At 41.3% G+C, this 25,288-nt stretch overlaps 1 protein-coding gene across 5 annotated transcripts in view; it reads left to right on the top strand.

Annotated features, from left to right (window-relative positions):
- The window catches only part of TBL1XR1 (TBL1X/Y related 1), a 108,248-nt gene that overhangs the window by 5,541 nt on the left and 77,419 nt on the right, over positions 1–25,288 (top strand). Inside the window, exon 1 of one of the 5 annotated variants that reach the window (XM_050977828.1) lies at positions 6,840–6,857. The exons of the other annotated variants lie outside the window; for them this stretch is intronic. The gene's annotated coding sequence lies outside the window, so the exon portion shown is untranslated. Of the gene's footprint in view, positions 1–6,839; positions 6,858–25,288 lie in introns of those variants that run through there. 5 annotated transcript variants of the gene reach the window in all.

The following is a 25,288-nucleotide window of genomic DNA, read 5'->3' as shown; positions in this document are numbered from 1 at the left end:
TTTTGCAAACTCCCGTGAGGGTGTAGTTTCTGTTCCTGGGAGCAGTATTAGTGAAAGGCTATGTTGTGTGCTCTGACTTGTGTTTATTGTTGTAATTCTGAAGTCTCCATGTTGCAGAGGAGCAATCTTGCTTACCAGTAATGTCTAGCAGTAAAAAATCAGAATCATCCAGAGAAAACAGTTGTGTGGGATTTTTTGTTTTATGATCTGAGGCTCTGTTCAGTCTCTGTTCAGTGTCAGTGTGTTACAGACACTCTCTACAACCGTGTGCCATATGCAGACATGCTGGGTGTCATTTCAGATCACTGGAGGTGCGTTGCTGGAAGTTTGAGCTGGTGGGGTGTGAGTAGCAGACCTTCCCTTCCCCTTCAGTGGGGAAATGGTTTTGCCAGCCTGGCAGGGCAGGCGAGCAGCTGTCCCTGCAGTAATGCTGGTGCTCCTTTTAACCCGTTGTGGGTTTGGGGAATGACTCAGTCGCTTCTCTGGCTGCACGCAGAGCTCCCTCACCCCACTGACGTCACGCTGCTGGTAGATTTTTATGAATTGGGACTGTGAAAGTGGAAACTTTGCTCTGTGCACAGCTATGTGCCTGTTGGTGGCAACCAGAGAGCTGCAGAAAAGATCTCTGTGCTGCCTATTCCTGGAGCATTTTTCCAAGGTTATGAGTTAAGGGTCAAATATTTACTGTTTGTGAAAATGTAGTGCTAAATACTGTGCTCAGTGCCAAAACCACAGAAATTGTCAAGGGCTAGAGTCCTAAATAGAACCCATCCTCAAAGCTGCATCCATTTGACATTAACAATGTTAAAAGTTCAGGCTCTTCTCATGGGTGACCTATTGCCAGCAAACTGAGTGGGGAATTATGGATGGCGAGCACTTGTGAGGCAGATTTGAGTCCCCTGATGGTTCCCTAAAAGTACCAGGCAAAGAGGAGACAGTTTGATTTCCTGGAATAAGTTGCCCAGGCTGGCCAAGGAGGGGAATAACAAGTTTCATAGCTCTTTAGTGGTTTTTGGACAGACTGATTCATGCTCAAGTGTCAGCATGACTTCTGAAAATACTATTTTGCTTTGTAAAAATAGCATTAAAAAGATGTCATTATTTTTCATTTATTATTGATATTGGTCTAACTTACAGTTCTCTTGGACAAATGAGTGTTTTTACCATTAATTTCAGCAGCTGAGAGAGGAGCTTACCTTAAAATACCGATAGATCTTAAGAGAGATGAGTGAGTCTGACCCTCCCCCCCTGCTTCCTGGTCTCTAGCTCACAGTAAGCATGAGAACTTTTCCTCTTTTAGGTTATGTCTAAGTTTGTGGGGAAAAAATAGTTTTGATATTGCATGGACCTATGGGGGAAATAACAAGAGATCTGGGTCAAAAAAGTAGGACGTGCAAGATTTAGAAGCTGTTGAAGTGTATTTATTTGTCCTATATTAGGTTAAAGGAAGTATTGGTGCTCTCAGTTTGGCAACGTGTCCTTCAGTCTGCGGTGTGCTGTAAAGAGAAGACTACTGCTAAACAATGAATCACCACGAATTTCTGTATGGATGTTCACATTCTTCTCTAGTGCAGAAATTGCTGCTTGTGTATCCACACAAACACACTTTCCTAAATACAGACGCCTGGAGATAAATTTTAATTGGGAAGTGCTTTGTAAAAATATAGATTTTTTTGCCGTGATGATGTTTGTGATTCTCTAATGTATGAGATTTTATACTTTTTAACGTACTTACAAAGCAAAGTTAGCACAAATGGGGATGGAGGAAAATGAGGGATGGTGTGGTCAAACCATCTATTAATGCTGACATAAATAAATTGTGCTGGAAGCATTTCTTGTGTAGCAGTGGATTATCTGTTTCCCATTGCCAGTGGAGCAGATCTGGGGTTTATAGAAGTGGGGTCTGTACTTGCTGAACAATATGAATATTTTCTTGATGCTGATGTGGTACCTGATTTTCCACTTTATTTTGAAGGCACAACTAAATTTCACAATCTGGTATGTTGTTTAGACTGTACGTATCTACCATTGTGGGCATGAAAAAAGTCAGCAATATGAAACTTCAATATGTTGAGTTGTGACAAAACTTGAACACAAATACAATGAAACAACCTACTAAGCAGTTTTGATGAGCTTGATCTGATAGCAGGAACGGATGTCTAAATGTAGCTTATTAATAGAAACCAACTTATTTTTCTTTTTTTTTTTTTTTAACAGCTTTTGCCTTTATAGTAAATATTTGTCACAGTGTTTGAGTTGTAAGAAAAATGCTTTGTATTTCTGTGAATGTCTTCCAGGGCCGATTGTGAATGGCCTTTGATTGCATTAGAAATATCAATGTTATCTTGCTGTTGGCAAAAGCCACGTTAGTTGGTTCTTCTGCTGTCTACATATGCAAGGTTATTTTTTACTTATCCTAGTTCATCAAGGCCCTTTGTAAGATTCTTTTTTACAGTACGTATAGTACCCATTAAATACACTAGCAATTAAGTTCTAAGAGTCTCTTCTATTAAAATAAAACAAAAAGCCCTCTTTACCACTGTGTCATTGCGTTGAGGTGCCTGGGCACCACAGCCCTCCTAGGTGTATTATTTTCTGATAAGAAGGGCATTGCTTTTGTCTTAAGAAATGGACACTCTCTTTGTGTGGTTCTGTGGGCTGGTTGTGAAAGCACCAAATTCAGTTTTCCCATCAGTCTGCTGTTGTCCCAGTGCCTGGAACACAGCTGAGGTCCCACCTTAGAGAGATACTCACTGCTTGCATGTGCTGGGGACTTGTGGAGATCCTGTGCGTATCAACAGAAATGGTGGGAAGAATTAAAAAAAAATACACGAAAGATAAAGGGATGGAAACTTTCAGAGGTAGCCAGGGAAAACACTGTGGATGTGTTTTGACTCGCTCTTTGACGCTACGGGTGACTTCATACGCGAGGCTCGGAGGGTATGTGAAATGCAGTGTCAGACTCAGCTAGGAGAACGTCCCTTACATAGGCTGAGGTCTGGCTGTTGTGCCAGCAGCAAGGCTTGTGTGTGTTGGACACTGCTGCAGAACTCCAGAAAGCTCCATTGATGGTGTTAGACTATGTGAAATTTCATTATGTGCTTAATGTGCCTCCCACTTACCCAGCTGTGGCCTGGGCCTGTAACCCTGTAACTACCTGCTTGTGGAATGGAGTTTTTTCAAGGTGAAATGAAAGAAATTCTCAGGTTTTAAAAAGCACATTCAGAGATCAGGTTAGTCAGATTTCATTTGTGTTAATGTTCCTGTAAATGGTGAAAGTTTGGAACTGCAATGTACTTCCGTGTGCCTGTTGCTGCCTAGTTGTATTTGTTAATCTGATGCTGCTGGGCCTACTGCTGTTCTGTGTAATTAAAATAACCCCCCAAGCCTCCCCCTGTGTGATAAAAAGACAAGTGGTGCAAGATTGTGCTGCTTTTTTCTTTCTGAATTAACCCTTTCCAAGTGTCAGGGTGGCTCTGCCTTCTCCTCTTGGCTCTGCTCCTCATCTGTGCTCTAGTGGGAAAGTGGCAAATAAGTGTAGTGAACTGTCAGTTTGCTCCATTTTATTCTTACCACTTCCTAAGGCTTTATTTGATTTTTCTAATCATTGCCCACCTGGGTTTTTTTTTTTTTTTTTTTTTTTTCTTTTTTTCCCCTGGGCTTTCTCTGTTCTTTTTGTTATTTTGGACTTTTTCTTTTGAGTTCTCCCCATCTGTTCTCTTGTCAGTACTTTAAATCAAATTGGTACCTTTTTTTTTCTATTCTCTGGGTCTTCTCTGCTTTCTTCCTCTTTCTCAAAATGTTAAATTTATATGCAGGACTTAGTCCTAGGTAGCTCTCTTGAGCTGGAGGGGTTGAATGGGTTTGGATGATGTAGCCTGAGTCACTGGTGGAGCAAAACCTGCTGGGCTGCTGGGGAAGTTTCATTTTCCTGTGTGTGCCCCTGGCAGCGAGCAGGAGGTGAGCGAGGGGCCTGCCTGCGGGCACATGGGTGGTTGGGATGGGCACACAGGGCAGGAAATGCAGAGGACAAATTTTGGCAGTGCTCTTATATGATAAAAATAATCTTGGCTCTAGGCATATAGCATTGATCCAACTCTTGATGAAGTCAGAGGGAGGCTTTGGAGTTGGAGACACGAAAAGCTGAGGAGGTTGGAGTGAAAACCTCGGCGCAAGGTGGGGTTGGCTTTGGGCTTTTCAAAATAAGGGGTTTTATGCAAGAAGTTTTTATTGACATTGTGACTTAAAATTAGTGAAAACAAAGTCAGTCATCGTGAAATCAGTGGCAGCCTTATCTTATTGTTTTTATTGTGGGTAGTGTTGACAAGTCACATGCCCCATTGTTCTGGGTGAACAAACAGGGCTTTGAGGCTGCGAGCTGGGACGTGCGCACAGGCGCCTTTGTCCTGTGTGGAACTGCGACTTCGGAGCCGAGCCGTTTGTCTTTAAAAGAGTTCACATCCAGAAACTGCAGCATAAAACACTCTCTTGCTAGATATCTAAACACCATTTTTGTTTCATGTCTTGTTGTCCAAAACCTAAGAAAATAAACACAGGTCACTTAATGGATCGTAAACTCTCTCCTACCTCATTTCCCAGCAAAACCTATGGATAGCAAGGCTGGTGTTCTGGCTCCAGAGTGGGTGTGCTTGGGACTGAGAGAATGGAGAATGTGCTTTTGAGAAAGTCAGTAAAAGATATTTGCTTGAAAGTCTTCCAGGTGTAAGTCCTTTACCATAGGGCTGGTGACACTGGAGACAGTAATAGTGAACCTCATCTGTACTGAAGTCACAGTTTTGTGGATCACCTCTAAATTAATCGTGCTGTTAATAAATCCCTGTGATCGGGATATGTGTAGTGTAACTAAGATGGATGCAGTAAAGGGCTGCAGGAGCAGACTTGGCATGTGTAGGCTGTGGATGTAGTCATCCAGCCATATCTGGGGGAGAATTCCATTGAAATTGCTGTGAGTTTTGCTTAAGGAAGAGCAGAAAGATTAGTCTTCCCTGCCTACAATGATTTTTATTATGTTATTGCTTTTAGTACATCTTAACAATGCCTGTGTAGCTCATTGTCTGGTCCAGTATTTTTGATTTGTAGAATAAATGTTGTTGTGGTTTGGGGTGGTGTTTGGTTGGTTTTTTTTTTTGGTTTTTTTTTTTTTTTAAATCAGCATATAGTCTTGCTTTTTCCTCTTTGGAAGCTGGTGCTTGCAGTGTGTTTTATACCCCTGCAGGACTGTTCACCAGAATGATCTTGAATTGTCAGAGCTCTACAGTAGGCATTACCAAGTTGCTTTCATATGTAATGGCATAGAAGGTGGTAGAAACTTTCAAGCTGGTAGAAATTCTCATAGCAATCCTGACTGCATGTCGACAGTGTCAGCTGTGTGTCCATCTGCTCTCTGGTATTAGAAAACTTCCCCAGTTTGGGTGGCTTGCAGGCCGTCTGTAAAATACTGCTTTAATTTCGATGCAGGATGAATGGCAAACTTTTGGCACCCTAATGTGGGTGTAATACAGCAATGAAATATATTCTGTGGGTTACTGCTCAAGGTTTTCAGACTTTTTTTTTTTTGAGCATGACTGCCGTTTGTTTACACGGTCCCTTCATAGGAACTGCTTGATAGATGGAATTATGGAATTACTTTCTGATTATAAATTCTCTCCATACATTTCCACAGGCCTGTCTAGCTCTGTGGTGGATCCCCAGAGACACACCTTCACTCCCCACACCCACAATTTTGCTTCTCTGAGTTGACCTAATATATGATGAGTATGTGACAGATAACTGTGTTTACTTTATTTTTTGTTTACATCACTGAAGATTTTCTGTCCACAGAATGATTAGGACAGAAAGCTGGTGTCAGGATTATCTGTTATTTCTGCCACTGTGTGACCTTCACAAATGGATTAACAAATTTACCCATGCACCAGTGATTTAATACTTAACAGGAGCTTTTTCAGACCAGTTCAGTGCCCTGAAATCTTCTGCTGAAAGGCTGTGTAGGTAGCAGTTTTGTTTAATTTTTCAGTTTCTACTGAACACTAGTACAAGAGTTCAGTTTAAGCAAGTACTCCATTTTAATTTATAGGTTTTGTCTGTGTTTTTAGTTTTCTGTTGGACAGAACATGGTTCTTCACATTGGAAATATTTTCTACTAGTGCCAGGACACGTTGAAGTTAGGCTACTTGGTTCATAAATTTTTCTGTCCTTAGTAGTGTGGAAATGCAACCTTATATGAAGTTTTAAGATGCTTCCACTTTTTCTGGACCCTGGCAGAGTTTTGGGAGTGAGGAAAGGCAGAACTTTCTTGGTGGAGCCACTTCAGGAATGGATTCTGGAGAACAGCTACACAAGCTGCCACTTATCCCAGCACTGGGGGTGGGAAAGGAGGTGATGGAACCCTTGACCTCACCTTGTTCTTGATGGAGCAGAGGCACAAAAGAGTTTCTATCCTGTAATGTGGTATATTGAGTCCTCTGCCATGCTGAGACAGATTTATGGGTCCTAAAAACATCATCTCTGGAAGGATGTGTTAAACCCAACAGCTGTTTTGGTGGGGAGAGGGGATTAAAGTCCAGGTAGTTTTGCTGCACCAGTTTACAGCCTGGCTCCACAAACACTGGCGTTGCTACTGTGGAGGCTGTGGCTGAGTCATTGGAGTGAGCTGGTTAGGTGAGGGTGGGCCATGAACTCTTTATCTCAGCTGTGCTATCAGGCAGAATCTCCTCAGGGTGCAGTGGGCCAGCTGATAGCTCAGCCAGTCTGTACATACAGGCTTGTACTGACTGCTTGGGTTCACCCATACATAAAATACACATAAATCTTTGTCGTGTGCATCTAATTTCATTTGGGTGAGTCCTCCTTTATAGCTTCCTAAATTATTCTTGTTTATAAGTTTAACTATAAACTAATTTACAAGCTTTTATGAAAATATTTTTTTTTTAATGCCCTTTACTGGGAGCCACTGGTGTTTTCCTGGTCTGAGGACACTGATTTCTGGTCAATGTTTTCCTTGTTGGTGTAGGTGTCTCCTAAAGCACATCTTGGTCCTGGCTGTCACAGTTGTGCTTGTGACACTGATGAGCAGACATGCACTGTTAAATTACCTTTTTTTCATATGTTGTTTGGAGATTTTTCATCTGCTAAAAAAATTAAATTTTAGGGAGTGTTGTAATTCTGGGGAGTCTCTTCACTTTGGGAGTAGTACGTAAAGCCATATACATTTGGGTTTTGCTATTATAAATTGTACTTCTGTATGGTGACTTTTCTTATTTTCACCACACTCTATCTTGAGAAGTATCTCTGGTTAATTTGAAAAGAAAGTCCTGCTAGCACTTAAATAAATACCTTGAACTTTGCAAAGATGTATTTACACACACTGGCAGCATGGGTTGAAGTTAAAAGTGGGAATTTACAGTACGCTCACATTTTTTTTGGAATGACTCCAGGAAGAAAGTGTCTCATTCCTGTTTAGTGTAATATATATCTATATATCAGCTGATATAGCTGTTGGTGTAGTCAAGCCCTAATTGTTTAAAAAAAATCATTTAAGTGTGATTCTTTGGTATATTTAGAAGAGCTGAGTGAAGCCCTTTCTTGGTTGAACCATTTTCTTGTGATCTCAGGCAGTTAGCATGTTCTTCCTAAGAAATATATTATCGCTCCATTGAAGTCAATTCAGGTTCTCTGGAAGTAATCCAACCTTCAGGAAAGAAAAATATTAGTGTGCATGTTGAGGGAAAGGGTTTCCCTTTATTTCGGAATTTGCTTGTCATGTGTAGCAAATAAGCCATTTTCAGACACATTAAGGCTCTGTGAAACTAATTTTCAGCGCTGACAGTTTTCTAGTCCTGGGTTAAGCAGAAAGATTTAAATTTAATGTTTCCATTTTTTTTTGTTTTGTTTTAAATAGGAAGGGATATGTATATTTGCTCAGTTATAATTTGAGTGCCCCAGGATAACAGAAAAATGAACCATTTGAAATGCTGAGGATGACAGGCTTTTTTTTGCCAGTCGTTTGTTTCAGTGTCTGAAATGTGTTGTTGCCAGTTTAAATGTTGGACTTTACGGAAGTAGCCTTTGCTTGGAATCCTTAAATATTTGCAATGTGTTGTTTATTTGGTTTATGAAGTTTTGTGCCATTTGAAGGCTGGTTTTTGTTTTAGCAATGGGTTTTGGCAGAGCACATTCTAGCATATGTAGTCAGTCATAAACAAACTAGAGACCACTAACGCTTTCATCCTGTGGCTGTATCAAAGCATGTAAGGTTGAATTAAAACTGTCTGTCTGACTGTGCTTCTTGGACCTGTGCTCCACTGAGACCTTCAGGATGCTCACGATGAAATTCAAAATTCTTCAGGATGCTTACGATAAAATTCTGTGTCTTCTGCCATTAAAGCAGCAATTCTCTTCTGGTTTTGCGACTTTAATCTTCTAATCAAGGAGGGGTTTTCAGGTTTCCAGGCATGGTTTGTGGCTGAAGACAAGTGCTGCACAAGCAGAGCTGCCTGAGTTGGGCACCGGATTTTCGGAGCGCGTGGAGCTCCAGCGGTTTCTGCAGGATTTGATGTGCTTCCCGGGGGAGGGCAGGGATTTGGCAGGAGCCTGCCCTTCGGTAGCTGTGTGCTCTTGGAGGTTACGCAAGCTGGGTCATTGAACCGGATTGTGGAGTCTGCAGAGGGCTGCACAAGGGCGGAGGTGAGGTGCAGTGGAGAGGAGCCCCAGGATCAAGGGCTCTCCTCCCAAGGCTGCCAAGGGCAGGTATGGAGTGCCCGGGCGAGGCTGTCACCCCAAGGGCAGGGCACAGCGAGGACACTCGGCATGGCCTCTGGATGGGGTGGACAGGAGAAGAGCTTGGAGCCCACCCCTCAACACAGGGGTTGAGCAGGCTGTGCTGGAGCATAGCCCTTCTCCAGGAAGCTGCCACCCTCCCTGGGACCTGCCCTTCCTTCTCTCTCAGGTTCAGCCTCCAACCCCATGGCATTCTTCCTACACCTGCTCAAAGCACTTCTTCAGTGTTGCTTCTGAACCAAATGCTCTCTTTGCCTCCCTGTCATTGCAATCATAGTGCTACAGTTTAGAAATTATTATATTTTTTAATATTTGCACATATTTCAGTCTGTTTTCCTAAATATTTTATTTAGGCTTTTAACACCTCAGTGACTCAAAGCCTCAGCTGGTTTTGTTTGGAGCTATTTCTTCCTCAGGCAGAAATCAGACCTAAAATGTTTTTTTCTAAAGTTTGTGAAGAAAAAGCTCTCTGGTAGCATTTCTGAGTTGTTGAGATTAGCTCTGAATTTCCAGATAATGTAATTTTCTTTTCTAAAAGAGGTCCCCTCCCCCCTCCCCAGCAAGCCCTAAAGTATTCTTTGTGTGAATGTACTATATGATCTCTAATTATATGATCACATACCATTCCACAAATAGTGCAATACAATAGCATAGAATTATTTCTAGGATCTGGTAGAGGTCTATTCACTAGACTACCTTAAACCCTGAGCTTGCAAGTTGTTTTGTGTAAATTGACTCCTTCGCCTCCCAGAAGCCCTGTTTACTGTAGCTCTGCCTTAAGCCCAGGTTCAAAGCTTGTTATGGAATCAGGGTTTGGGATGTCAGCCTTGAAAGTTGCCATTTAACTGCTCTCATACAGCACATGCATATTAAGTAGGATAGCAGAATAACAGTGAAATTGCTCACCTAGGTCTGCAGATGAATTACCATAATTAACTGCTTCTTCCCATGAATTGCACCTAACGAAGGCTGTGCTGTTGGCTGAAAATAAATTGCATAATGCATTGCTGTTGACTAAATTATTTACATACCTCAGAGAGGAGATGGTATAAAAAGGCTGAGGAACAACTGCCGGACCATTATGAAAAAGAAATGGGGGAAGGGAATCATTGCTAGAATGTGGTGTAGCCTGCCTTCTCCTGGGTCACCCAGGAGCTCTGTGTCCTGTTTGCAACACAGTGTGTGCCTCCATGGTTACATATTTATCACATTGCATTGCATAATGTATGTGTGGAGAAAGCAGAGTTAGATCTGTGCACACAGCCTTGGGCCTGCTCTGAAAAAGAGTGTGGCTGTATAGTTATAAATTGCTAAAAATTACTTTTTTTTTTCCTCCCCCTGTGTAACTGGTCCCAAAATATCTGAAGTCAAAAGCAGAATGTGGCTTAAAAAAATCAATTATAAACCAAACTGGATTTTTTTTTTTAAGTGCTTGCTGTTCAGTGTTTACTTGTGAAGTGTCCTTTGTGTGCCTGTTGTGAGGTGGTTGAGGATTAAGCTGTATCTGTTATGTGTTTTTCTTAACTTCTTGTTTAGCCAAGAACTGTTTTAAAAGAGCTGTATTTGGATCTGCTATCCTTTTGTTGTCTTGTAGAATGCTGTGCAGCCCTATTTATTACAACTTACTAAAAAAGATGGCTCTACTGCATAAAAATAATTTACCAGAGGAGTCAGACAATAAATATATGTGTGAGCTGCTCCATGCACACACAGTGGTAATGCCAAAATGACTGCAGCAACTGAACATGGGCTGCATCAGAGGTGGTGTTCTGTGTTAGAGTTTTCCAAAATAAGGCTTGTCACAGCTTGTGTTTTCCATAGGCAAAAACCAATCTGGAATTGCAGATCTTGATTCCCGATTTTCTGGGGGTTTGCTTTGGTCTGGGGCTTTATCTTGACAAAACTTGGAAATGCTTATTTTTTATTTTTTCCCCCGTGCATAGGGTTGTCCACCTCCATCACAGAGGTGGTGGCTCAGGATGGATGAAGGAAGCTGTGAGTGGGGTCATGGCCCTCACAGAAACTCAGTTGTTTATGTGATCACTTCTCCTTATGGTCCCAGTGGAATGTGGCTGCAGTGGGGAAAAGCTTTGTAAAAACAACTCCGCTGAGGAAATTGGATCACAAATAATTTTTTATAAGTAGGCCAAAACATTGTGTGATAAGGTTTGTATTGAGTAGGCTCCCTTTTCTTGCCAAATTAGCTGGAATAGGTCAGCTTTTGTGATAATAGCAATGAGAAAAACTAGTCAGTTGTTTTTTGTTGGTGTTTTTTTTTTTTTTTTTTTTTTTTTTTACCTATTAAAAATTTTTCTTGAAAAGCTTTATTTCCTGTTTGAGAGCGTGTGCTTGAAATTTGGCAAAGATATGATCTGTGTGTCGTCAGGGGATATTTTTGGCTTGGTTTTCTTTTGGATTTGTTTTGTTGGTTTGGGGTTTTTTTTATTGTTGGTAGGGCTATTGTGTAAAACATAAATCTGACATGGGCAGCCTTAGTTTTTGCATTCCTAATAGACTGTTCAGGCTGTTGAACCACTTACTGTGGAGAGAGTGTGTTGCAGTATTAAAAAGCAATAAATGACAAAAACCCATTAATTGGTATGCAGGCAAAAGTGTAAAAATAGCAGAACAGGCTTGGAAATAAAATACATCAATACTACCTAACATTTGTGACATGCCTAACGAATTATGACAAAACATTTTTAACAAACACTTTTCTCCAAAATTTCAGAATGCTTTCAAACACTTCACACACGGTTCCTGCACTGTACACTTGCTAGTGATGAGTGGTTAACACTGCTGCAATTACATCCTGTCCAAAAAAATGCCACAGAGGTAAATTTGTATTGTGTGTGTAGGTTTTGAGTTTTTTTAATATTGTATTTCCTATTTATATTTTTAGAGAATGATCCAAATTTAATTTATGGAAAAAAAAGGGAGATTTCCATAGATTTCCATAGAAAGGTTTTGAGATTTGCAGTGAACAGGAAGGAAATCTGCTCATGGTTATTACAATCTTCTAGACACACAGTGAATCTTGAAATCACTGCTGAAGGATGGAGCCTTTTCTGCTGTTCTGTTGTTTTTTGCTGCTGAACTTCTGAGCTGTTATTCAGGGGAGAGGGATGATCAGAAAGGACAGCAAAAACCTTGGGAACACCCTGCCAGAATCTGAAATCTGAACTGGGGTGTTGTAAAGGCATATTTCCTTTTAGGGGACTGGAAGAGCAGACCAGGACCATAAGAGTGTAGAGGAAGGGGAGATGTAGCAATAATTCTGTTTCTTGCTCTTCCCTTTGGAACACAGATTCCATGAATGCCTGAATTCAGTGCCCTGCTTTAATGTGGTGGGAACTTCACCAGCTTCCTTGTTCTGTCTGTTAACAATCAACTGATTTAGGGTCACGAGTGCTTTACAGGACATGGCCACCTGATGTGGGACAGGGACCTCTCAGTGTTCTGGGGTTTAAGCATGTCTTATTGTGTGCAGGTAGAACTTCAGTGAAAAATTGTACAGTTGGGAAGGGATAGAGAGAGAAGAAAGTGTGCATAAAATTACTGATTTTACGTTGTCTGGGAGGAGAAATGGTAATTTCAGAATGTGGCATAACTGTCTCCAAATTTGTTTGGCTTTTTGGTGGGTTGGATGAAGATTTTTGTGCATTACAGAAAAATTTGAAGAGAAAGGTCACAAAGGGAATAAATGAAAGAATTTTGTGCAAAGCCCTGGGGCAGTGAGAACCTGCTATGAAGCATGAGTAGAGGGGGCAAGGTTTTACATTCAGTGTATAATTATAGGTATGGAACAACTGCAAATTTGCAGGTGAGAAAAATACTGTGCTTTGCATCAGGCTTTCCAAGTCCCAGTTGAGCAAGGATGGTATTTGTCTTGGCTAACATCTGTTCCTTTCTGGAATAAGTGGCTTTAAAGGAAGGCATGAAACTTTAATATGATTTCTGGTTAGCTCAATCTATCTCTTTCTCCGTATTTTCAAAATATACTTTATTTTATTAGATTCAAGAATACAGGTTACCTATACAAGCTGCTGGCTCCTTACATAAATAATCATATGATAAATGCAATTAGATTGAAGTCCAGCAATACTGAAATCATTTCCATAGGAAGCTGGCTGCCTGCCCAGACATCTGACGTCATCTAGGAACCACGCTCTTGGTCTTGGACAAATGTCTTTGGCACAGCCCTGTGAAAGTCACTGGGGTTGGGATCTGGGTGGAAATAAGCTCTGAAAGGCTGAGTGTTTATGCCTGATGCCTTCCCAGGCATCTCCCTCCCCTTAGACACCTTCCTGCACACCTCTGAGGAGCCCTGCTCTCCACAGGCACAGGGAGGAGAGTGCCAATCCTTAACCATTAAGAATTCTTTCATGTATAGTGAGAAGTTTCCACTCAGCCTTCCAAACCCTTGTTATGTGCTGGAATATTGTGGGAGAAGGACTTCGTTGTGGCCAACGTAATTCTTGGTAAACAGAGACGAGGAATGATGTCTCATTAAAAAATGTAGTGTGGCAATAGGGAAGTCATGTTTATTACCAGTTCTAGAGTTGTATAAATAGAGATGTGAGACATCTGCTGAGCATTGCTGTAGTAGAAACACTGAAGTCACGTTTTTTTCAAGTTAATAAATCTCAGAGCTGAGAAGAAGAGTAGTGGAGTGAGGGCTTGGAGCAAGGCAAATGAAATGAGCAGGGGCAGTGGAATGATGGGAGACTTTTTCAAATGTATTTTCCCAAGGAGGTAGCTGTATAACGAAGTTCAGTGTTTTAGGATTTGTATCTCCTTGTGCTTAATGAAAACAGGACAGACTAGACATACCTAGGAAAAGCCTTGCATCAGGCCATTAGTTACACTTTTACTTAGGTGGTGAGTGTGTATTGGGCTGGTGGAAGTGAGAGCTGCTGCTGCTGAGCAAGTGTCATCCCAGCAGGGGGGAGCTTCCTCTGTTGTTGGGACAGTTTTAGGGGGATTCCTAAATTTTAGAAGGTTTTTGTCTCCTTCTCACCTGCAGGATTTGGCCTTGAAAGATCACTAATGCTTATTATAAAGTGGGACTTGGGGTTTTCCTGTTGGCCTTTTGTTCGATGGATTATTTTTTTATTTAAAAACAGATGAATGTGTCTCAATAAAAGTCTAAAAAAATGGAAAAAAAAACCCGCCAACCCTCTTTCTGTGCACCATAGTTCTAAGCTGCTAAAGAGCAGAATCATAGTTTAGATTTAAATCCAAAAGTAAATGAGTAATTTATTGCCTGTTGAACATGAGCAAGCAAAATCCCAGTATACTGAAGAACATTTTGAATCTATTTCCACAGGACATATAGACAAGAATCTCTCATAATTGGTCACCTGTGGCCTAAACAAGGCAATTGTGTCTGCTGTGTGACAATTGTGTATTGCAGTATCACTGGTTTTACCTATTAGAGCAAGGATAAAATAGAAGGTGCAAGTGCTACAAAATGTAGTTCCACAAATATATGCCAGTATTTCTCTTTATTACGACACAGTTGGTTGAAATAAGGAGAAACTTTGAAATTGCATCAGGTATATTTCAGACTGGTTTAATAGAATTCTTATGTTTAATTTTATTGTTTGGTTTTGGGGTTTTTTAATACTCTGAGGTAGACTGCTGGATGTTTTTCTGCTGTGTTTATGTACTGAAATTTGTGAGTTATTCAGTTGGCCACCTCCTACCTCTCATCTCATGAATATGTATTCAGGGTTTTTTTTGTTTGTTTAACAAAAAACCCTGTAAAATAATGCTGTGCTGTTTTCCACTCAAACCCCTCCTTACAGCCTGAGCGAAATTGGTTTTGATGGTAGGAATGTTCCCTATCCCCTCTCTCCAGTGTTGGCTTTTCCTCAATAAAACCCATTCTTCATCCAATTCCAGTTCAGCAACCGATTCCCCAAACCCATTAAACTTTATCCAAGTCTGATGCCAAACCAGATTCTCTGTGGTGTGGAGCATCCACCAATTTCTACATTCTGACCCTCGTGTTAGTATGATAATTTTCTCTAAGGTTATTGTTAGAAATTTTATAACAAAAATCAACTGTGAACAGCTTGGGAGGAGCAGGGAAGAATATTTTTTTTTTTTTAAACCCTGAATAATTCTAGCTTGAACTTTTATTTTTTTAAATACATTTGTACAAGGTGTGTTTTGAGATGGCAAAATTGTAAGATTCTGAATATTGTCCAGACAGACCTGAAAACTTGGTGGCTCTCTGACTGCAGGCTGGATGTCTGCTCTCATGTTCTGTGGACATTTGTGTGTGTAAATGAAATGGTTGCATTCTGTTTAATTTGAATAGTGAAAATTACTGTAGTAATTCCAGTATTATTTAGTGAACCAGTATGATTGCTGGAATGGGGTGGCATGGGAAGATTGAGGGACTTCATTATTTATGGGGCAATTTTTATTTTGTCGTTCATTATATTGGCTTGAAATTAATTCACTGTGAGGTTCCTGTAAAATTGCTTTTTGTGAAATAGTATTTATTTTACCTTTTAATAAAACACCCTGACTTCTATGAAAGGCATGAAAATAATTGAAATAAATTATATGCAAATAATTATTTAAATAGTGAGGAAATATAATGTGTGGTGCAATTAAAATTCCTGGACTTCCATCAGTCTTCCTAAGTGAAGTCCTCATAATGGTGTTTTTCAGAGGCAGTTTTTCCATGTGAAATTCAGCAGCAGCTTGGGTCATCCAGAGCAACCCTTTGTGTTAGAAGCATGACCAGGATTATCTTTCTAGGGATGCCACGGTGAGGATTTTAGGAACACCTAGACAGAACTGTTCTCATTGCTGCCTGGATTTAAGGCCTCAGAGGGTTTAAATCTCTATCCCTGCTGGGGTCAGAAGAGCAAACCCTTACTGGGATTTTGATACACAGAGGAGTAAGGAAAGCTCCTTAGGACCCTGGTTGTGGGGAAGAAATTAAGCCTTAACCAGATCTGTCCCTTTGTTTGTCTAGTTTCCTCACATTGCTGCTTTCTGAAGCTCAAAATAATGCCTTGTTCTCAAGCGATATTAATCATCTCGCATGCATTGAAGTGTGGCTCTGACTGTGACGCAGAACAATTTAAAATCAGGCTTCATGTCTTATGAAAATAAATGGCTCCCAGAGGAGAAAGGACTTCTGTTTTCATTTATTGCTCGTGATGGTGAGCCGTGCCTCAGTTTGAGACATCCCATCTTGCGCTGGCTTCCTCCGTGTCCCTGTTCATGCTGACAATGCCATTGGCTTTGATCCCAGCCTTTACTGGGGGAAAATCCTGTCATGGTTTGGGTGGCTTGTGGACAGATCTGATAAGAGAGGGTTTCTGATGTTTCCTCAGCAGGTCAGGCAGGGATTGACAGAAATATCACTGGAGTGTGCTTTAAGCATGGGGAGGGAAGGGTAACACTGAAGGGAAGGCAGCTCATGGGAAGAATTGAATTGGTTTTGGACTTTGGGAACAGCCCTGGATCAAGGAGCTACTGAAGTAAAGGGTGTGAAGATTGATCATTTGGGGATTGTTGCCAGAGGGTATGTGAAACATTTTGCTATCATTAAAATAACTTAAATATGTGTGTTCTCTAACTGGTACCTTATCTTTACAGTACAATTGAAGGAAGTTACTTTTTGTCCTTTTGGATTGCATTGGGTGTGTCAGTTTCAGGGGTTTTTAGCCAGTTTCAGAGGGGTTCTTTTACTTGGAATGAATGGTCAGGGTTGGTTACTTAAGTAACAGGTTTCAAAGTGGGAAGGGAAAGTGAAATTTTCAGCACTGTGTTTGCTCACAGTGAACTCAGCTGAGCAGAACATTTAATGGTTTCATTGAAAACTGTTGAGAGCTACGGGAATACTTGCCTAAATTAATTCACTGCATTAATTTCTAGAAGACACTGGGTAGTGTGGGTATACAAGCTACACAGTAGTTCCACCTTTGGGCATGGTCTAGTGGATTTTTTTTAAAGCATGATCTTCCCCATCAGAGGCTGCATGTATGATAGTTGCACATTTGTCAGAATTTTGGATAATCTAAGGCAGAGTTGCTTTTGTAGACAAGTCTATTTTTGGAGTGTGTTCTTGGAACAGTAAGTTGGGGTGGCAATTTTTATTTATGTTTTGGATGCTTTCTCATTGTCCTCATCCTTGTTGAGCTGGACAAAATGGTTACATTTTAAGGCAAAAAATGTCATCTAGTTTGGGAGCTAATGCATTGCATTATTCAACAGCAGCCTCCACCCAGTTAAATGTAGTATTGACAGTTGCAGTACCACGCTTCAATGTATTGAAGATTAAAATATGTGTGTGTATTTGTGGGAGAGCATTTCTGGTGCTTTGTATTTGATACATGTAGTCATCATAGCCCATTTGTCATTTCTCTGTCTAGTGTCAGACACGTCACACCTGTGATCCTTCAGAGAACCTGTGATCAGTTATACTTTGCTGCAAAGGCAAGAGATTTTTGGTAATCTTCCCTTAAAAAGTGGGAAACATGCATGGACATTGATGCAGGTTTGGTGCCTGCAGTGTAATTTTGTGTTATCCCACCTAGCTGCCATGGAAGTTTGGCTTCCTGTTCATTAGATGATTTCCTTATTTTATTATTTCACTATGAAACTAGCTCTTTTATAACACTAGTGAAAGCAAAAATCTCAGGAGGCTGTGCTGAATGGCTGCAGTTATTTGAGAAAAATTCAGAATGAAATTTACCTTCTTTTCTCAGCAAGCAAGAACACAAGAATTAGTACTGATTAAGACCTCCTATGTCATCATCTTGTTAATTATAATTTTTAGTTATGGCTTAGGGGGAGGGGATGTGTCAGTTTACCCAATGAATTAAGAAAAGAGTAGCAAGTGGAGAGACTCTGAATCTTTGAGCTGTTCAGTCCAGCAAAGTCATGTGTTTGTGTGGAGGGAATGAATTAGTTCTCCTTGCTTGTAACATCTGGTTCATCTTGTGCAGCAGAGTGTGGTTGGACTTGGGGCAGGTGTTGGATTTGTGGTGGGATGTGTTCTTGATCTGTGATGACTTTCTGTTGCATTTCATTGAGCTGTGTGTTCCTGGAAATGATGAGCTCTGTGTGGCAGTGGGAGATTCTGGTATTTTTTCATTGTCTTGAGCAACATCTGTACTCAACTACGGTTTCAGAGGGCAGGTATCTGAGATCCCCAGATCTCAACATGACAGTTCATGCTTCCAGCAGCAATTACTTTGTAGGTGGCCAAATGGAAAATGAGATTCCTATTTGCATTCTCTGTCCTGTTTTCAGTCTGATGGGGAGATTTAAATACTTTAGTTACCTAAAGGACATAAAAACCCAAGTGAGACAGGCCTTAGGCCAGAGCTCCATCTTTGTGCTAATGGGTGAGTGTGCTTTTTGTAACTGTGCTTATTACCAGGAAATCAGCAAGGGCACAACTGATACCCTGCCTTTGGAGGAGCAGCAGTGTTTGATCAAACCGGCTGTGTGCCAGATCACAGCTGCTCCTTTAGGGCTTTTCTGTGCAAATCCAATCTGGCAACATAATTTTGTACCAGCTCATCCTTTTGCCTTGCATGGTGGTTTGATGTGTGGTGTTTCATGTTCAGCCCTTGACCTGGTTTAGCCAAAGTCCTTGGTGTGTTTGCAGAGAGAATGGGTAAAGTTCACATCTGTAACAAAACCCCAAAACCTTGCAATAGAAGCAACTGTATTTGCCATTGTAAGAGTTTCAAATTATTGCAGTGCAGAGTGTGAGGGGAAATGGTCTCTGGTAGTCAGTACTGGAATAAGATGTATTTCTCCAGTATCCTTCTCTAGCTGTTCAGTCTTCAGACACTAAAGGAAAAAGCATGTTGAAGTTTAACCTGGCAGTTCTACTATGGTGGGCCAATCTGCTGCTGTGAATTCAATGTGTTATTCACAAGGGTGCAGGAAGAGGTGTATTTTACAGCCACAGCCATGTGCACTAGGGACAGTTCCTTTGTGTTCTAAGCATGCTGGTAATCTGTGGTTCCAAGCTCCTGTGGATTTATCTGCTCTCCTCTAGAACCACAGCAGCTGAAACAACTTCCAGGAAACGTGAGGATAAGTGCAAGGGAGTTTGTTTCTTTACTAAGCAAACTCCATGATGATTTCTGGATGTGAACTTCTAACATAGGAGTGTGCAGTTAAGGTAATTTTAAAGAAATGAAAGTTATTTTATGTGAGTGGCAGACTCTCACATCTCCATATGATCTCCTCGTTGGTTCCCCTGTTGGCAGTTCACAATCTGTCCTTCAGGCTTGCACTTAATGGGTGAGTGTTTGCTTCATTTTCTGCTCCTAACTAACACAGGTGCTTATTTGCTCCTCTCTGGCCTGTGGCACTTACAGGTATGCCTCTGGAGTGAGGAAATGAGGAGTCATTAAACTAGAGGAAACTCAAAAATAGCTTCCTTCAGGCAGCTTATTTCAACGTTGGTTTTTTTTTTGTTTGTTTGTTTGTTTGTTTCTAAATAGCAGAACAAAGCCACAACAGTACAAATGCTTTATAGGCCTTTTCCTCACTGCTGTGACTTGTTTCTTTTTTGTTAATGATTCCTCCCCCCCCACCCCGTGTTGTATTATGAAATTTTTGGGCTGTTACCTTACCATAGCTACATCTTTAGCAAAGATGAAAATAGTAACCTGAGTAATGCCTTATGCCAGGGATGGTGGATGAAGTTCTCACTCCTGGGTTTAGCTGTGGGATAGACAGGTGATACATTGACCTCTTCTCCACATTTGGGCACTAAATCCAAACTGGGCTTTCCCCCATGGGCCAGGGTATTCAGTTGCTCTCTGCAGGCTGTGGTGGGAGCAGTGGTGTTATCCCATGGCAGCTGCCAGGCTGGGCTCAAACCTGGTGGCCAGGTTGGGAAGCAAACTGTGGCCAGCTGAAGAGCAGGCAGAGCCAGGGCCCCTGTGCTCTTGGCAGCATGGCAGCTGCATTCCCATGTGGTGTTGGGCCATGGAGGTGAGGAGCAATCAGTTCTAAGGGGGAACCCCACTGCTTGGGGCTGCCAGGGAGAAGGTGGTGCCAACCCTCAGGATAAAAAGCAGGGAGTTATCAGGAATTTGGGGTGGCAGGATTTGAGAACAAAGGAGGTGGCAGCAAAGGCTGGGAGGAAGAATGGCTGGAAAGTGTCAAGGCAGTAGACAGAGGTGGCAGAGGGTGAGTAGCTGGCAGAGGAGAAGCTTGTTTCAAAGTGACTGGGACCATTTGGTTTATGTTAACACATTCTACTTCACAGTTTGGGAGGAGTGCAAATAAACTAGGTCAGCTCATGCAAGCCTTGTTAAGAGAAACATGAAAAAATGGCTGAGTGTAGTGAGAGAAACTATGGGAAACGTCAAGATAAAATTGTTTGAATGATTTTATAATTTTTTAAATGATTATTTTTATTGGATGTGCAGTGTTAACTTAGTGAGGCAGCATGGATTTTATTTTCCCTGCTGCTGTAGTTAATGATTATCTTGCTTCTTTTGGAGACTGAAAAATAACAGTGGTCTAGTGTGGCTGGGGCTCTGGAAATATCTCTGACTCAGTAGGCAGCAGTTCTGTAAACAGATGCGAGACATCTCAGAGAAGGATATAAAATTATTAAACCATAAAGCAGTGAAACCATAGAACCTTTCAGTGTGTTTACCAAAGTTCTTATAGGTTCATGCTCAAAGGAAATAAAACCACTGGTAGAGAATCTCATTAATTTATGTCTCAGTCAGCTTCAAATCTGTACCAAAAATGCATTTCCTGACTTAAAAATATGAATTTATTAGGACACTACTGCTGTGCTGTGAGTATCATGTGGAAGTTGCTCATCTAGTAAATTAATGGAGGCATGTGCATTGAACCTCCTTACACAGCCATTCCCTTTTGCTACCCAAAGCAGGAACTGATGACTTTTTTCCTGCTGTTGCAGAATAAGGAATTGGACCAGAGGCAGATTAGGCTCTAACAGCAGTTGTGTTAGAGCTGCCACCAAAGTGCATAGGAGCCAGGTCTGCAGCTTCCCTGCAGGTTTCTGGTTCATCACAGCCACCTCGTCATCCTCAGGGAAGTTCAGCCCTTGAGAGAAAATCCAATTCATTTTTCACAGCAGTGAGACGAGGCGTGGAGATGGAATAACGCAGCGGTGGGGGAGGCTCTGTCTGTCCCCTCCTGCTGCCATCATCTGCGTGACAGGGAGCACCTCTCTTTTCCTGGCAGCAGAAATTAGTAGTGCTGACAGCTTTCTTTGTACACTGGACTCAGCATCTAATGTTCTTGAGGCAGAACAATTCCAGAAGCCTGTCCTGCTGATGAGGAAAAAACCCCAAAGTGATTTCTTTTCAAGTCTGTTCTAGAAACCTAGCGAGGTGTCTGCTTGGGTTACAAGTTGGGTCATCCCCCCAGTCAGAATTGGCAGTGGAGGAGTTTCATTAGGCAGTTGAGTCTCCACTTTGAGTGGCAGGAACCCATTAACAGCTGAGGGAGGGGATGGGAGAGATTTGTAAATTGGGGAGCACTGTGGTGAAGGTAATTAGGGAGTGATTGCTGTTGCTCTAATGCAAAGACTAAAGGCATCAAGTGAAACTAAAAAGTAATATCCAAAATAAACACAGGTATTTTTTTTTCCTAGAATATTCCTGCAGACTTTTTTGCCTCAGGACATGGTAATGCTAAAAGTTGATGTAAATTCAGAAAGCCATTATATATTCATGGAAGAAAAATTGACCTGGAGCTATTGAACACTCAGTTTTTGAGCTGACATGGAAAGGGAGACTTTTGAAAAGGAATTGAAAGGAGACTTGTGAATTTAGGAACAGCTTTCATAATGAGCACTGTGTGAGAAAGCATGCTGATGCTCATCAGAAAACACATCAAGTGCATCATTAGCCATTTGGAGGGAGCTGGAGTTGCTGTCTGGTACCAAATCAGTGATAAGCAAAGTGCAAAGGTCCTTCTTGGCTAATAAAAGAGAAGCCTGGTAAGTGTGTTATGTTTGAGGCATTAGAAGGTGAAGCTGGTGCAGGACTACAAAGAGACATGGCAAGACAAAAGCCAGTCACCTTTGCAGAAGGATTTTAAGTGGTTCTGAGTGGGGTGAGACTGTCTTTGTCAGGGGCAGCAGAAGCTCAAGTGTGAGATGAAAAAAACTTCATTTGAGTGGATGGATGGATGGAATAGGCCATGTTTTACTGGTGCTAAGCAGAAAGAATTGCTGAACTTAGATATAACCTAGTTAAATCTATAGTCTGTGTAAAGACAGAGGCATGTACACCAGCAAAAAATGTGGGATTTTAATGAGTGGCATTGTACATCTTGTGTATGTACTTGAGCATTTTGAAGATGTAGAGTCACAGTCTCTAAGGCTTTGGAAACACTTTCAAAATAAGAATACCTTCGGTTTTTATTGCCATTTGCTTAAAGTATAAGGAGCCCTGGAATGTACACTGGGGCTCCAAGAAGTAAAACAATCTTGCTTTTCTTCGTGGTTATTTAAAGAGTAAATGCTCTGATTGTGCAGGCTTAGTTAAGAGGATTCTTTGAAGAGCAGTGGAAATGGAATGGTGGTGTATGTCAGCCTTTCAGCTAATATGCCAGATATATGCTTTAATTAATCTTTTTTTTTTTCTTCCAAAGTGATCGTTACATGATATTGTGGTTACTCTAATGCAAAGATTAAAGGCATTAACTGAAAATAGAAGGTGATGTCCAAAATAAACACAAGTATTTTTTTAATAGAATATTTCTGGAATGTGGCAAGTGTTGCTCAGATACATGTCATAAAGTCTTTTTTTTTTTAACCTTGATTTGTGAATGTTTGTGATATTTTTCTCATATTTTTATGTTAGGAGATTGAATTCCATTGTAGGAAGAAGTTCTGTACTAAGCAGATATTAGCTGAAGGGAAGAATTTTGCAGGTACTTCAAAATTCTAGGAGCACTGTAAGCATCACCCTGCCAAATTAAATTTTAACCTCAGGATGTGGTTTAAACCTTAATTTTTAAGAGAATTCCTTTTAACAACTCTGATTTTTTTATCTACATAAAGGTTTGATTAGAAGCCTTGTGCTCACACCATTAGAATTTGCCACCATAAAATTAAAATATGTCCCATGTGTGGGGAATGTTACATATTTGAATATTGGCAAGGTGGGATGGGATGAAGGTAGGGCTGCTGTTCAAGCCTGGAAAGACAGTCATGTTAAAGTTTCTTGCATCTTTTTTTTCCCCCTTAGATGTTCACAGTTAAATCTCCAACTTTCTGTGCAGCTGCTGTTCTTTTTCCTGGCAGAAGATAATTGGGGGTAGCATTGGTTACAGTGTGGGTGCACGTGTTGAGCTCCCCTGGTGTTTAGGGGAAATGAAGCTGGGCTCTTTATGTCCCCCACCATGCTTTGCTTTTCATGTTTCAAAAATGTGCTTCTATATAAAATATTGTAGAGTGTTTGTGCCTATATACATATATATAAAATACAGTGTTTATATGAACATGCTTCTTGGATAGAGTTGCCTTGGTTTAGGTTAGAAATAGCAATTATGTGCTAACAAATTGCCTATTACATATGCCCAGTATACAATTTTTCCAGTAAATTTGTAACAGTTTGCTCAGTTCCAAGCCTGTGTGTGTGCGTTGCCTCTCCAACCTATTCTGGTTTTTGCATGTGGAAATAAATTAATTTGGTTTTGCATGTTAAGTACTGTATTAATGCAAACTCAAATAGTCACATATATTTATGGGACTTTGCAATTGCTTGACTTTTAAGATGCTTGATAACGAATTGGATTTAAATACAAACTCAAGGAGCTCCTTTGGCAAATAAGCATAGATGCTCATTGCACTCATCATGTGGCAGTTTTTCATTCACACAGTATTTATTTTAGCAGCATGAACTGTAGAATGTGCCCCTTAAAGTGCCAATTGTGGCTTAATTATAGACACAGAAATCAAAATTTTAAGTTGTTTTGCTGAAGGCTGTGCACTGGCTCTCTCTGAAGACAAAGTGCACATTTTGGGAACAAAAAATCCACAACCAGCAGTCCTGCTGGACATGGATGTGCTGCAATTGTTTTCTCTACCAGGGTTTTTTTTTTTTGTAGAAGAACTGCTGAAACCATGTTATTAAGGTTTCAAAGTCAAATATCCCAACGGCAGTCAATAGGCAGAATAAACCATTGTAGGACCCAGGATGTCCAAGAGCACACAACACCACTGGCTGGTGCTTGGCCATGACCCACAGGTTCTTCTCAGCTGTGGGTGCCAGCCTGGATTGATGGAAGGGCTCTCCCCTCCCTGGAGCCACACCTTGCATTGGTCCTTGCAGAATTCCAGAGGGTTCCTGGTCTCTCTGCATGCCAGCCCTGCTTTCAGACAGGTTTCAGTAGCTGCTGGTTGCCCCCAGACTGGTGTTTCCTGCAGGCTTGATGACAGTGCATTCCTGGGCTTCCTCTAAGTCACTGGTGGATTCACTGGTCAGGTCCCAGGAGAGATGGCTGCAGTATCCCAGGAGTTACTGCCCTCCTGGTCACCACAAAATGGTTTGTGTTGGAAAGGACATTAAAGACCATCTCATTCTGACTCAAACTCTGCCTGGAACAATTCCAGGGATGGGGCACCCATATCTTCTCTGGGAAACCTGTTCCAGAGTCCCTTCACAGTAAACAATTTCTTCCTCATATCCAATCTAAACCTGCCCTTAAAGCCATTCCCCCTTTTCCTGTCACTATGTGCCCTTGTACAAAGTCCCTCTCTGTTTTTCTTTTTGGAGGTCCCCTTTAGGTACTGGAGGGTGCTCTAAGGTCTCTGTGAAGCTTTTTCTTCTCCAGCTCTCTCAACATGGCTCCAGAGCAGAGGTGCTCCAGTCTTCTAAACAACTTTGTGGCCTCCTCTCAGTTGCTGAAGGACACATTAATTGCTGTGTTTGGAGACCAGCTGTTTTTCCGCCCATCTGATAGTCATTCATCCCTCTGGCCACATCCCAGACTGGATGGGTCCATATTGTGGGGTATAAACTGAGGTAAAACCCTCTGCTGCTCTCCCTTTTTATTTGAGGGTGGCAGAAAGGCAGGTTTTCTGTAGCCACTGAGGACCCCTCAGTCTCCACGAGCTTTCTGACAGGACAGGGGTGGCCTTGCTGTGACCTTGGTTCTCTGCACCCTTGGACACAGCCCATCTGGTCCCATGGGTCAAGATCAAATAATCCCTGATAGGAGCCTCAGCCTTATCTGCCATCTCCTGCCTAAACCATCCACCTCCTTCAGCAACAGCCCCACTTTTTCCCTGCTCAGCCTTTTGCTATTATTTGCAGCATTAAACGTCAAACTATTTTCTAAGCATTTCCATGAAACGTTGATTTGAAAAGTTATGGTTTATCAGTGAAATGTAATGCAGAGTGTGTTACACCCCAATTATATGTGCATTAAGCGTTCCCATAAGAAGTCTAAACTGAATTTTGCAAATTTTTATTTAATTATAGACTTACATTTCAGG

Source organism: Serinus canaria, chromosome 9 (assembly GCF_022539315.1).
Source record: "Serinus canaria isolate serCan28SL12 chromosome 9, serCan2020, whole genome shotgun sequence".
NCBI classification, from domain to species: Eukaryota; Metazoa; Chordata; class Aves; order Passeriformes; family Fringillidae; genus Serinus; species Serinus canaria.
This window is presented reverse-complemented; position numbering and strand designations above follow the sequence as displayed.